This window comes from Chrysemys picta, chromosome 11, assembly GCF_011386835.1.
Source record: "Chrysemys picta bellii isolate R12L10 chromosome 11, ASM1138683v2, whole genome shotgun sequence".
Lineage (NCBI taxonomy): Eukaryota > Metazoa > Chordata > Testudines > Emydidae > Chrysemys > Chrysemys picta.
Window position 1 is genome coordinate 16,259,687 of NC_088801.1, and position 14,223 is coordinate 16,273,909.

General features: G+C 40.0%; 1 long non-coding RNA gene across 1 annotated transcript; it reads left to right on the forward strand.

Annotated features, from left to right (window-relative positions):
* Nucleotides 1-215: 215 nt before the first annotated feature.
* On the forward strand, nt 216-4,596 carry LOC135974316 (uncharacterized). Its single transcript, XR_010591547.1, has 3 exons — nt 216-308; nt 990-1,098; nt 3,767-4,596. It is a non-coding gene; the product is annotated as an uncharacterized LOC135974316 (long non-coding RNA).
* The last annotated feature ends 9,627 nt before the right edge of the window (nt 4,597-14,223 follow it).

The following is a 14,223-nucleotide window of genomic DNA, read 5'->3' on the forward strand; positions in this document are numbered from 1 at the left end:
TTGGGTTTTTTTTCACCTTCTGCTGGAGCTCGTAAGTGTATCCCACGACTGATTTCTTGTGACTGCAGGAGAACAGTCATTGGTGGAACTCAGTCTTTCCTGTACTCCTGTCATAAACAGACAGTTAAGGGTTAATTCCTCTTTTACCTGTAAAGGGTTAAGAAGTTCACATAGCGTAGCTGACAGCTGACCAGAGGAACCAATAGGGGAACAAGATGTTTCAAGAGGAAGGAGGGAATTCAGTCCTTTGTCTGTTCTGTTCTGTAAGTGTGTGCCGGAGTGAAAAGATCCAGGAATCAAACAGGGGAGTGAGTATTAGATAAGGAATGTATTAGGTTATGTTTATTTTCTTTTGTGACTCTCTTTTTGCATAGAGGAAGAATTAAATTGGGTTTTCTTTTGTGTAACTAAGGTTTTTGCCCAGAGGGACATCCTCTGTGTTTTGAAACTGTTATTTGTGAGAGTAGTTTGCATGCTAGTCTCACAGAGGTATTCCTTTTACCTCTTTTCTTTAATTAAAAGTCTTCTTTTTAAAAACCTGATTGATTTTTCCTTGTTTTAAGATCCAAGGGGTTTGGATCAGCGTTCACCAGGAAATTGGTGGAGAAGTCTCTCAAGGCTACCCAGGGAAGGGTTATATTACTTGGGAGGGAGATATTTTGGGGGGAAGACAGAGTTTCCAAATGACTCAAACGGTTGTTTAAATGATTTGGTGGTGGCAGTAACTAGACTAAGCTGGTATAAGCTTAGGGGGTGGTCTCATGTAGGTCCCCACATCTGTACCCTAAAGTTTAGAGTGGGGGTGAAACCTATAACAACTTCATTGCTATTTTTTTATTTCTTTTCATGAGCACAAAGGAGCATTTTTTATGTGGAATAAGCATAGGGCCTTCTTTAGATACAAAAACAACAAGGAGTCTGGTGGCACCTTAAGACTCCTTGTTGTTTTTGTAGATACAGACTAACACGACTACCCCCTGATTCTTTAGATACAATTACCTTTGATCCCCACAAGCAATTTCCAGAGATGTCAATGGAAGCTACACAAGTGGATCAAGGGCATACCACCTTTCAAACTGATCATTGCTATAGCAACAGGTAAACAGAATATAAAATGGGAAGGGCAGAATTATATCTCTATTCCAACTAACAGTCCTATTGCATTATCATCTTTCCACAACATTAATGTCATATCATGTAAGTACTTTCATTAATTTTTGCTAATCTATCCTGAATTATGATCCTTCTATCTTATTGCATTAGGATAAACAAACAATAATCTGATGCGACCAAAATCTGCTAATGCCATATGAAAAAAAAAAAAGATGATGACATGACTGAAAAAGCTCCACTAAAATGCTCCTCAAAGTTTTGATGAACTTGTGTATGCTTTTCACTATAAAAAGTAACTACTTTTTACATGATCAAGTTTGGGTCATTTTATACATACAATATGATACTTTTCCAGCATAATCTCTTCTAATCTGCAGATTGATTTATTTAATGGAGTATAAAAGCCAAAGCATATGTAAAACTCCTGACTCAGTTTGGAACAGTCTAACTGCTTGGTTTGGGAATCTTTTCAGTGGTTTGTCTTTTGACTTTATAACTTCTTCTGTTTGAATCAGCCCTATTTCCATCTCATGCTACATAGCTCTGTGGAGTACTGTTGAGAGAGAAAAATATTAATCAACCTCAAATTCACCCTTGCAGCCTCAAAAACATGAGATTACAGTAATTAAACCAAGAGCAGAATTTGCACTAAATAGTGTTTAAAAACAAACAAACACGAAGTTTCATTAATTTGGTATTTCCTAGTTCAATCCTCTCCCCCCTCCCGGACAGATCTCAAGCCAACCAACATTTCAAGTTGTATAAATCCAAGGGGTTCTGTTTTTTAATAAATGTCATGCCCTTCTGCAAATTACAACATAAGCCAAAAGTAAAAGCACTGAAATAGCCCAAGAAAAGCTGCTCTCATGGTACCGCCATCTTAACCAACACCTAGAACTTTATAGAAACATCAGAGGGGAGCTAGATCTTGCAACATTTTCCATCTGATTCTCACACCAACATGGATATGGATCCTTATCATCCAAACAGATGGATACTTATGAAGATCAGAGCTTACATCATGATAAGTTTCATCCCATCATCAACATGCAAGCTTTTCTGATTCAGAGCACATCATATTTTAATTGTACTTGGTTATTAATCATTGACAGCTAGTAGGCCATATTTTCAAAAATAGGCATTCAAAATATGCACTCCTGGGTGCAAACAGCTGCAAACTCTGTATGCATAATCCTTACCCATTTCTCTGTTCACAGATTGCACATTCCTATTTTTAAAAAAATGGGACGCGTGCAACTCTCACAGCCAATGGAATATGGCATCAAAATAAATGAGTTAATGATTCTTGACTACATTATCTCGACGGATGTGTTATGTAACTGAATATTTCATACATTGGTCTACTAACAGAGTGACATTTTATGATAATCAACTGACTAAAACGATGCTCAGTATTTAAATATCATTTCTTTTAGTCAGACTGGCATAAAAATTTCTTTCTAGTTCCCCAGGGGATGTTGGAGAAATTGATTTTGATTTTTTGGGTGAAGATTTGAGCTTGGCATAATTCAAGTAATTAAACCAACCTTCTAGTTTCTCAGTGGCAAAACTAGATAATAAATGAAGTGACTCCACAGACTAAACTTTGTAATTTATCAAGTCCCTATTGCTTTAAAAGTGAGTCTTTGAAATATGCACAAGGCAAGTCCAAATTAGATCCTCATTTTCAATGACTTCAAAGGGAAGAAAAATCCACAGCCTGAAACTGATTTGATTTTCTGTTTCGCCTTGGCTAGTAGTATTGGTTTTTTCACCTTCTGACCTCAAAATGAAGTTTTATGCCAGGGGAATTTTTCCCACCCAGAGCAGAGGTAGGAAAAGCTTCCTGCCTGTCACAGTAAATTCAGCTCCTTAATGAGCTGCCATTTTGTCCATTTTTTTAGACCACATGCTCCTTTCATAAGGAAAAACATAGCTGTAGCACACACAAACACTTCTGCTAAAGAAAGAAAGAAAGAAAGAAAGAAAGAAAGAAAGAAAGAAAGAAAGAAAGAAAGAAAGAAAGAGCTGTGTAGGACACTATGTCTGGCCTCTGCCAAAACCTTTCTGCACCTCTGTAGAACAAGTCCGTCCTTACTTGTTTTGGCCTTCAGGAGTATTGTAGCAATGCCAGCAATCCATTCCATGATTGCTTAATCTAAATCAGGATTTACACATGTCCTGTGTGTCACACTGTGCAGCCTAAATCCTTTATCTCAGTCTACATGTTACAGAGCCAGTGAGTTACACAATTTGTGGGCATCCATCATCCCAAGTAAATGATTTCCTCTGTGCTTATTAAACCAGAGTCCTGGCTCTTGTCTATGAGGGACACTAAATCACAAAACAGTCATTTAACCACTTTAAAGGGCCATGTTGTAATGATATTCTAAAATCGCCACTAACACTGAGTGCACCGAACTCATTTATGTTCCAAGACCATATTTGGATACCATGGATGAGAACTGAGGGTGGAATACAATTAGAATTCCAATCCACACCACACACATGGCCAAATACAATAACTCTAAGAGTATTGTGGACATACAGTCTCCAGACTGATGGTGTTTTTTCACCTTCCACCACAAACCTTGGCAATGGCCCACACAACCTCCCCACCAATAACCCCAAAATATTTCTCTATATTTTTCAGGCTGTCCCTGGAAATGAGTATCAAACCATTCTACTCTTGAGCAGCCAGAATCATCACTAACCATCCCCAGATGGAAGCCCCAGTGTCCACTTTTTTCCCAGGCAACAGAATTTTCTAAGTTTTAGTGTCATATGCCCACAATTATGAAGGATAATAAGAAGCTTTGTCACATTTCAACAAATAAATGGAATTCCTAATTTGTGAAACAGAAATGGATGAATAGGGAGGCTTATGACTTACGAGGAGAGGCTGAGGGAACTGGGGTTATTTAGTCTGCAGAAGAGAAGAGTGATGAGGTGATTCGATAGCAGCCTTCAAATACCTGAAGAGGGGTTCCAAAGAGGATGGAGCTAGGCTGTTCAAAGTGGTGGCAGATGATAGAACAAGGAGCAATGGTCTCAGGTTGCAGTGGGGGAGGTCTAGGTTGGATATTAGGAAAAACTATTTCACTAGGAGGGTGGTGAAGCACTGGAATGGGTTACCTAGGGAGGTGGTGGAATCTCCTTCCTTAGAGGTTTTTAAGGCCTGGCTTGACAAAGCCCTGGCTGGAATGATTTAGTTGGGGTTGGTCTTGCTTTGAGCAGGGGGTTGGACTAGATGACCTCCTGAGGTCTCTTCCAACCCTAACCTTCTATGAATAACATTCAGACAGTGGAACAGTGACTTACCTGTAGTAAGTCATTTTAAAAAAAAATGTAAAATGTAATATGTTACTGAATATCTACAGAGCATTTTTCAGTCTGACTAAATGAAGTCCCGAAGAAGGGTCAGGACCATATACTATACAAAAACAACAAGGAGTCTGGTGGCACCTTAAAGACTGACAGATTTATTTGGGCATAAGCTTTCGTGAGTAAAAACCTCACTTCTTCGCCCAAATAAATCTGTTAGTCTTTAAGGTGCCACCAGACTCCTTGTTGTTTTAGTAGATACAGACTAACACGGCTACCCCCTGATACTTGATACTATACAAAAAGCACTATGGAATTACAACCACTTCTTTGATGTTAGAGTTACATCCAAATGGAGCTCAGCACACTGAACAAAAGTGGAGAAAGTATCCTTGGTCAGAATTTCTCTTAAGTTTAACTGTGACTCTTACAAAATGCAGAAAAGAAGGACCATGGGTTTTAAAGTTTCATCTGAAAGACCCACACACAGTAAACCGTATCATTCTCTTGATTCATCGACATCAGAAGAATGACTCAGCTTTGCTAGAATAAGTAATGATGATGCTAGGGTTCTTAGAAATTCAAAACCTGACAAAGACAACTAAGCAGTCTCTCTGGCTTTTATTTATTTTTTTAAAAACAGAATTTCATTTGATTTAGAGTACTGAATAAATATCAAGTTAGCCTGTTATTTATATATGTGCTTCTTTCATGTAGATGAACTGTTGTGGGAAAACTGATAAACAGTAATTCCTAACATTGTTGGAATTAGTTATGTGTTCATTTAGGGGAGATTTTCAAAGGCACAAAGGGGCATTAGGTGACCAACTTCCTCTGACTTTTAGGCTACATCTACACTTGGAGCTAGGGTGTGTGGTTCTGAGCTTGAGTTAGACATAATCGTGTTAGCTCTCATTGAGCTAGAGAATGAAAATTGAGGCTAGACAAATTCAGACTGGAAATAAGGAACACATTTTTCAGTGATCGTTGTTAACCTCTGGAACAACTTACCAAGAGTTGCGGTGAATTTCTTCATCACTGAATTTTTAAATCAAGATCAGATGTTTTTATAAAAGGTATTTTCTAGGAATTATTTTGGAGACGTTCTATGGCCTGTGTTATACAGGAGGTCAGACTAGATGATCACAATGTTTCCTTCTCACTTTGGAATCTATGAAAAAAAACAAACAACCAAAAAAAACACACCCAGTACTGTAGTGTAGCCAGGGTAACATGGGTGGTTACTCTGGCTACACTATGAATTTTAGCACACGAATTCGATTAAGAGGTAGCGTGAGTATGTGTATGCAAGCTGGGACTCACATCCCTAGCTCCAACTGTAGATATAACCTGTATTGAAATTGGGCATCTAACTGATCATTTTGCCTGTGTCCCTATTTGTCACCATTAGTGTACAAACTATGCAAATACTGAAAAATTGTGCATGTAATTACATAAGCCAAACTAAACCATCAAGCTGTGCATTTAAGCCTAAGTAGCCAAAGGACCTCATCTTTATAATGCTTATCCTTCCCTCCTCCTATTTCTACATGCTTGTTTCCTGTTATCTTTTCACTGCAACTCTAATAGACAGTGTGTCCTTTTTATCTTAGAATCATAGAATATCAGGGTTGGAAGGGACCTCAGGAGGTCATCTAGTTCAACCACCTGCTCAAAGCAGGACCAATTCCCAACTAAATCATCCCAGCCAGGGCTTTGTCAAGCCTGACCTTAAAAACCTCTAAGGAAGGAGATTCCACTACCTCCCTAGGTAACCATTCCAGTGCTTCACACCCTCCTAGTGAAAAAGTTTTTCCTAATATCCAACCTAAACCTCCCCAGCTGCAACTTGAGACCATTACTCCTTGTTCTGTCATCAGGAACCACTGAGAACAGTCTAGATCCATCCTCTTTGGAACCCCCTTTCGGGTAGTTGAAAGCAGCTATCAAATCCCCCCTCATTCTTCTCTTCTGCAGACTAATCTTCCTTTTAAGCACTTGGCACTAGAGATGGCTGGAAACATTTTGTTTATTTTTTTAACAAAAAATTCCCACAAACAAACAAAAATATTTTTATTTTTATTTCCTTTTGGAAAATATTCATTTTGGAATTTTGAAACTTGAAACAGGTCATGGGCAGTAAACAAAAATTAATGGACACCTGCAACCTGTCCCTGACTTTTACTAAGGGAGAACAGATAGGGGCTTGCAAATGCTCCTGCCCTACTGCTGCTCCTGCGGCAGGGGCTAACCACCGCTGCTCCAGCCCAAGGGGTGCTGATCCAACCTCAGCCACTGCTCCAGCCCCAGGGCCACGGGTCTGGTGGCCCTGGAACTGACAACTGCTCCAGCCCTGCCCCAGAAGAAGTGTCAGAGGTCCTGGAAAGTCATGAAATCTGTGACCTCTGTGACAGAATCATATCCTTACTAAAAAAATCTCATTTCATATACACCTCTACCTCGATATAACGCGACCAGATATAACACGAATTCTGATAACGCGGTAAAGTGGGGCTCCGGGGGCGGGGGGGGGCTGTGCACTCCAGCGGATCAAAGCAAGTTCGATATAACACAGTTTCACCTATAATGCGGTAAGATTTTTTGGTTCCCGAGGACAGTGTTATATTGAGGTAGAGGTGTACTTTTAATATTTGTGTCAGTAAGAAAGAATTTACTACTTGTGAAAGATGACAGGGGAGACTAAAGTTCTCTTGATATCCAGAGAGCATATACAGTTCAAAGAGAGTGACAGTGCAAGTTCCCCGGTCATACTTCACCAATAGTGTCTGAAGAGCTTGACCTGAAGATTTGGCCCCTAGTGGTAAGTAGGTAGCTCACTCAAAGTTTTACAGACTAGAAACATTACTAAAACTATTTCCTCCCTACTCCTTTGATGAATCAAGCCTACTGTGTTCTATATGGTGAGTAGCCTGGCTTGATTTACTCTCTCTATATATTTGAAAATTGATAGTTTGAATACTTAACTTGCTATAGTTGGTAGATATAAATTCTGTATTGAAATTTCTCTCATCATAAAGTATTTGTAAAAATCCTTGAGTGTTTCTTTGAACTGATATCACTCTGTACAGCAAGTCTCTGCATTACATATTAGATAAAGAAGTCAATTAAATATTTACTGTACTAAACTCCTTTATTACCAAAACCTAATACAATGAAAGCAGATTTTACTTGATGCATTCTATTCACCTTTGAAGCATCATCATAAAGTGATTTCATCCAGAAAACAAATTTCTTAAATTGCAAATAAGTCAACTGCCTTTTTCCTCAGTGCATTTTATTTTTATTTTTAACCAGTAATTTTATTGATCTCAATTATGGGTGAGCTGTATTATTCTTGTGTAAGAGGTATATGTGCACAGTGATAATCAAACCTCCAGGAATGGTGACAAGTTTTCTAGTATCTACTCACTTTGTGGGAGACGTTACAAACCAGCTACCAGTATACTGTTTTAGTGGTATTGAAACAAATGGCCATCAACACCTTAAGGAAGAATATGCTAAGGACAGTTTGGGTGAGATTTTTAAAGGCATTTAGGTCCCTAAATATGCCTAGTTGGAGCTTCAAAAATGCCTAGGCATCTAATTCCCTTTGAAAATAAAAAATGGTTTAATTTGCTGCATAGTTTTCTATGAGGCATAAATAGTTCACCAGCCCAGTGAAAGATTTAAGGAGAATTCCCATACAGTATTGATCCCACATGCAATACTGAAAAGATGTGAACCCCAAACAAAAGGCTGGTGTTTGTATTCTGATGCCATTTTGCCAGGGCACGTGGGTTTATATCACTTTTCAGGGGTCAAGTTGAACTGAGTGTAAATATTCTCATTTTGTTTTATATTCACCTACACACACAGGCATATATAAAAATCACACACACATCCTGCAAAATAATTCTATTTAAGTTATTGAATCAGCATTTTAATTCTGGCCATTGTCTTGTGAGGTAGGATGAAGCTACAAATTGTCTTTCTCTTCCTTATCTAGTCATTTGTTATGATGATGATGGACTATCCCTAAGAGGATTCTTGCCAGTGAATCTGAAAGCAGCAACAGAGAACCTGATGAGCAAAACAATGAGCTATAGTCAGATATCCTTCACTGCCATGAAAATCCCAAGAGAGCCCAGCATCCACTTACTGAAAGTGACTGATGCACACATCTGAATGTAGCATAAATCAAACACCCATCATATTACAAGCATTCTTATTTATTTCACATATTATCATCCAAAGTGACAAGACAATCTTCAGAGGTATTCAAAATTGCCAGCATTCACTCAGTTAACATAAATTTCTTCGAGAGTCCATCTTTTTATAGACGTTCAATAATCCTCTGTTATTGCTTTTCTTCCAAAGTATTCTAAATGAATTAGCTCTGCAGAATGGCATTTACTGACCATAATCATAGTATATTTTGTAAGCATTTGGGCAGAAGTGCACATTATACCTCTCATATCTGGGCAATTTAGTATATCTGAATTGATATAAAAACTTTCCCCCTGCAGTCATACATTTTCATTTTATATTGCAACCATTGGCATATTGCTAAAGGCAATAATGATATGTAGCTGAGGAATAGAGAAGTTTTTTTGAATTTTGTAATATGCAGTAGTGCAATGAAATGTTGCTTGGTATTTTCTGGTATATACAATAGAGATATTGGAAAGTACAAGAGTCTGTAAAATCCTGCAAAGAATCAAGGGAAGCATTCCTGACAATGTTTCTGCACTGAGGGACCTCTGAGCTATGCAGAAAGAAGCAAAACATTCATATTTTTCAACTGGCTTACATACATGTTTATATTATGAGAGTTTATGTTGCTGTTATCCAAAACTTCATATATGCATTGCTGTCCATCTGTTGGACTCCTGTTATTAACTCATTAACACTATCACAGTCTCATTCGGGCCACTGTAGGATAAAGACCTACTGGAGAATGAAATCTGCGAGTTCTTTTCAATAGCAATTTAACTATAATAAATCACTTATTACTGAAACCTATGTATAATGTGCCATGTCATACATCCTTATGCTAATACAAACATAACCAGGCTGCTCCTTCTAAAGTTCCCAGTTCTTCTTGTGACTTTTTTGCAGTGATGTCTTTCACTGCATTTCCACCCAGCTACATGCAGTATATCATAAATAGTCACCAAACACTAGGGTGCAGATCCTCAACTAGCGTACATTCTTATAGCTCCAATGAAGTCAATGGAACTATGACAGTACATACCAGCTGAAGATCTGCCCATTACCCTTCAGCAAGGAACCCAAGACAACATTGATAAACTTCCACTCTTATATTATATTATATGCTATTTGAGTTTAAAGTACATATACACTTGATATATCACATTACTTTATTGCTTACATATCCACAAACAAGCAAGGAGATATGAATGTACAAATTCTATCTTGATTAATGAGGTCCTAATAAAATGAAGTACCATGGGCCTTGAGTCATTTAAAAAACAACAACAGAGGTTGCACAACTGGATGTACAAGTCAGCCAATACACAGACACACAGGGGTGGAGGGAAATAATAATTTGTAATTTTATAGTACTTTCCATGTTTAAGGAATTGTACTTCCAATATAATGCCCAAACTGGGCGAACACTAGCTATTGTATAACAAACAAACTCTCATAGTATGACTAAAGCAGCGTATAAATCAGCACTTCTCCTTTATACAACTTCTCCGGAGAGCTTGAGAAAAAGAAAACCATGTAGAACGTCAATGGATTTAAAGGCCAGTATAGCAGGAAATAGATCATAGTAAAAGAGGTACTGTATGGGGTGTTAATAATGCATTTGTACTGCACTGTATTTTGTATCTCTGTGCATATTTGAAAGCAGCAAAAGTGTCAGAAGATTCCACTTTATCACAGTAGCCAAGACTGTACTAAAAATGTAGTACTTCCATATTTTTATGTTTATATATAAACTAAATTGAAAAGCTATGCAGAAATCATATTAATATGTGACACAAACTTAATAAAAAACAGAAAATATAAAGTTAAACTCCTAGACCGTATTCTCTTGGTTGTACTTCCTAGACATTATAATCTTGGTTGTAGTCTCTTAGTTGCCTACATGTTAACTGACAGAAATGTTTTGACCTCAGAGCTCAACTGATTCCATTATGGAGAAATAAAACCAAAGAGACAAAATCCTGAGTTATGGAAGAAGGGACAGCATTAACATGCCACCCAACTGAGTAGGCACTCACCAATCTGCAGCAGCACCTTCCACCCTGGCACCAGAACCCTAATTCTGAATCAGCGAGGAGGGGAAACTGGACTCACCCAAAAGTGGTGGCTCCTGTGCTGCAGAATTGGACCCAGGCATTACTCCGGACATTGCCCCATCACAAAAGGGTAACTGAGCCAAACTTGAGTGGCCTTGTGACCCAATCATCAGATTACAATGCCTGGAGTGGGGAGCTGGGCCCAGCCCTGCAGGACAGGAACCACTGCTGCTGGGTGAGAGCAGGGCAGGCTTGCTCTCTAACCACCCTTCACACCAGACCAGAACAAGTGTATATATGACATTGCCGGATGCAATCAAGACCAGTGAGGGGCTGTGTCACCACCTGTCTTGCAGCCTGGGGTGCCTCACAATGCTTTGCTGCTGTAGGTTGCCAACTTTCTAATTGCACTAAACCAAACACCCCTTCCCCGAGGCTCCGCTGCTTCTCTGCAGCCGCTCCCTCCATCGCTCGCTCTCCCACACCCTCCCTCACTTTCACCAGGATGGGGTAGGGGATTTGGGTGCAGGAAGGGACTCAGGGTTGGGGCAGGGTGGTTGAGTTATCCAAACAATTCTCAACACTGGATAAAAAAATAAAATAAGTTTATATACTTACAGAGATAGTTGGTTAAGTGAAACAGGAGGACTTGTGGCACCTTAGAGACTAACAAATTTATTAGAGCATAAGCTTTCGTGGACTACAGCCCACTTCTTCGGATGCATATGCAAGTGGGCTGTAGTCCACGAAAGCTTATGCTCTAATAAATTTGTTAGTCTCTAAGGTGCCACAAGTCCTCCTGTTCTTCTTTTTGCGGATACAGACTAACACGGCTGCTACTCTGAAACCTTGGTTAAGTGAGTACAAGTAATGAGGCATTAAAATAAAAAATGGTTACAAGAAAAATAAAGATAAAATGTTTTCTAAACTTAAACTAACTTGGTTTAAGGTGAAGTCCCTTACCACATATTTTCAGTAACATTGCTGACCAAACTCTCATGCCAGGATCGGCTCCCAAAGTCCAACTAGTGTTTATTTTGTCTTGTTAGGCAACAAGAGAGACAGGTAGGGAGAGAGAACTGTTGTTGTGGTTTTGCCCCTCACTTTTATAGTTCAGTCACACTTTGTAATGATTTTCTAAGATAAATTTCTGTCCAGAGGAGAGAAAGGAGACATGGATTCTGGTGGGGAAGAGGTTTCATACTGTTGTTCACTAATAAGGGTAGGTCTACACTTACCCGGTAGTTCGGTGGCGAGCGATTGAACTTCTGGATTCGACTTATCGTGTCTTGTCTGGACGAGATAAGTCGAACCCGGAAGTGCTCGCCGTCAACTGCGATACTCCTGCTAGACGAGAGGAGTACCGCGGAGTCGACGGGGGAGCCTGCCTGCCGCGTGTGGACCGAGGTAAGTTCGAACTAAGGTACTTCGAACTTCAGCTACGTTATTCACGTAGCTGAAGTTGCGTAACTTAGTTCGAATTAGGGGGTTAGTGTAGACCTGGCCTAAGACACTAAGCTGGGGGGAGAGGTAAATACGCTGGAGGGTAGGGATAAGATCCAGAGTGACCTACACAAATTGGAGAATTGGGCCCAAAGAAATCTGATGAGGTTCAACAAGGACAAGTGCAGAGTCCTGCACTTTGGAAGAATCCCATGCACCGCTACAGGCTGGGGACCGACTGGCTAAGCAGCAGTTCTGCAGAAAAGGACCCGGGGATTACAGTGGATGAGAAGCTGGATATGAGTCAGCAGTGTGCCCTCGTTGCCAAGAAGGCCAACAGCATATTAGGCTGTATTAGTAGGAGCATTCCCAGCAGATCGAGGGAAGTGATTGTTCCCCTCTATTCAACACTGGTGAGGCCACATCTGGAGTATTGTGTCCAGTTTTGGTCCCCCCACTACAGACAAATTGGAGAGAAACCAGAATAGGGCAACGAAAATGATTAGGGGGATGGGGCACATGACTTACGAGGAGAGGCTGGGGGAACTGGGGTTATTTAGTCTGCAGAAAAGAAGAGTGAGGGGGGATTTGATAGCAGCCTTCAAATACCTGAAGGGGGGTTCCAAAGAGGATGGAGCTCCGCTGTTTTCAGTGGTGGCAGATGACAGAACAAGAAGCAATGGTCTCAAGTTGCAGTGGGGGGCGGTCAAGGTTGGATATTAGGAAACACTATTTCTCTAGGAGGGTGGTGAAGCACTGGAATGGGTTACCTAGGGAGGTGGTGGAATCTCCATCCTTAAAAGTTTTTAAGGCCTGGCTTGACAAAGCCTTGGCTGGGATGATTTAGTTGGTGTTGGTCCTGCTTTGAGCAGGGGATTGGACTAGATGACCTCCTGATGTCTCTTCCAACCTTAATATTCTATGATTCTATATAGATCTGTTTGAGCCTACCCCGCATTCCTTGCCAAAGAATGGCCACTTGATAGTTGATGCCCATCAGCTTTGATGATACCTGGCCAGAGGCATCAATTTGTTTTTATTCTTTGAGAAACAGGCTCACCCACTCCCCAGACTTGACTGGTAAACAGACTTCAGTCATGATCTCTGCTTATGCTCATAACTTCACATAAAATGTTGCTACACACATTTCACCATGATATTATTGATAACTAATAACTTGCTGGTCAAATGATACTTTACAAGGCATATTTTGTACAAAGATATTACGATAGTGTATAGAGTATGAAAACGGGTGCATTTGTCACAGTATGTTTGTCTGGTTTTTTGCATCTTCGGTATCATGATTTCTGTGGGTGCAATTGAACCCATGAAGCCCCACTAAAGCCTCCACTGATTAGAGAGGAAAATAAAGAAATTTGATGTTAATCTCTTTATTTCTTGTCTGAAGCTCCCCACCCTCTCAGCAGCTATTGAGACTGCTGGGAAATGTTGTATGGAGTTTGCTGACTCACTGAAGTTATTATTCCACTCACATATAAGGCTACGTCCTCACTACGGGGGGGGGTGTGTCGATTTAAGATACTCAAATTCAGCGACGCAAATAGCGTAGCTGAATTCGATGTATCCGAGCCGATTTACCCCACTGTGAGGATGGCGGCAAATCGACCTCCGCGTCTCCCCCGTCGACGGCGCATACTACTACCTGTGCTGGTGGAGTACAAGTGTCGATTTGGGGATCGATTGTTGTGTCCTGACGAGACGCGATAGTTCGATCCCCACAAGATTGATTTCTACCCGCCGATTCAGGTGGGTAGTGTAGACGTAGCCTAAGGGATGTGGGAGCTGTCCTGTAGAAACAGAGGATCTAAGGTGTGAGCTAAGCAGTCTGGAGAGAGAGAGAGAGAAAGAAAGACTCTAGGAGGAGCCAATCCTCAACAGAAAACTTGAGCTGAAATTTATTTTACTGTTAATTTCTGTGTTTAAAAAAAAATTCCAGGAAAGGGGTGAGTTTGGACTCTGCATATCGTCCAAAGGTTGGGAATGATACATACTCACATGTACACCAATGTTGAAGAACTACAGTTATTTAAGCATTGCTTACTTTTATTTATTG